This window comes from Ailuropoda melanoleuca, chromosome 8 (assembly GCF_002007445.2).
Source record: "Ailuropoda melanoleuca isolate Jingjing chromosome 8, ASM200744v2, whole genome shotgun sequence".
NCBI classification, from domain to species: domain Eukaryota; kingdom Metazoa; phylum Chordata; class Mammalia; order Carnivora; family Ursidae; genus Ailuropoda; species Ailuropoda melanoleuca.
In genome coordinates, this window is record NC_048225.1 from 57,216,541 (window position 1) to 57,217,679 (window position 1,139).

Here is a 1,139-nt window from a genome sequence, read left to right on the forward strand (position 1 = left end):
AAAAAGATAGAGAAACCCTTGCCTAGCTGCTAGGGACCTTGAGTCTCCCTCCAAATTCATAAGTTGAAATCTAATCCCCAATGTGATGGTATTTGGAGGCGGGACCTTTGAGAGGCGATTAGGTCCTGAAGATGGATCTTAATTATGGAATGGAATGTAATTAAGGTCCTTCTGAACGATACCCCAAAGTGCTCCCTCGTCCCTTCTGTCATGTGATGACACAGCAACCATCTGGGAACCAGGAAGCTTCTCACCACAGACTGAATCCACCTGCACCTTGACCTTGGACTTCCCAATCTGCAGAGTGGTAAATAATGAATTTCCCTTGCATATAAGCCACCTAGTCTATGACACTCTGTTACAGCAACCCAAATGGGCTGACATCAGCCATTGCCAGCCTTGAAGACTGAAGGAGGCACACGGTCAAGGAATGTGGGCAGCCTCTGGAAGCTGGAAAAATCAAGAAAAAGGAGTCACCTCTAAAGCTTCCAGAAAAGAGTGCTACCCTTCTGAAATCCTGATTTTAGCCCAGTGATATGTTTTGAATTTCCAACCTACAGAATTGTAAAGTAATAAATTTGTGTTGTTTTAAGCCACTAAACTTGTGATGATTTATTATGGCAGCAGTAGGAAACAAATGCAACTTCCACAAATTTAAATTCCTATATAGACTACTTGGGGGGAGGAAGGCATTTAGTAGAGTTGATCTAATCAATAGGGATAAAACTCTGCACATAAGATTATTGAAAACATTTATGGCACGCACACACACCCACATACATAAAAACTGTGCATAAGAGGTCATAATGCAATTACAAAATTATCACTAATGAATATAAGAAAATGAAAAAAAATTGGGAATATTGGAAGATAAATGTAGATTGCCAAAAACATATATAATGAATTTTAGGAGGGAAATAGTAAATGAAAAGGGTGAAATATTTGAAAAACATGACTAATAATTTCAAACATTAAAGAAACATAAAACTTCAGATTTATGGGGCATCTGGTATGTTGAATGATTTTTTTAACTGTGATATCAAAAATAATTAACTACTATCAAATTACTATCAAAGTCAAGGTAAGCATTCCAAAAATTTCAAAGAGTAAACTTGTATCACTTACAGTGTGGTAATAAT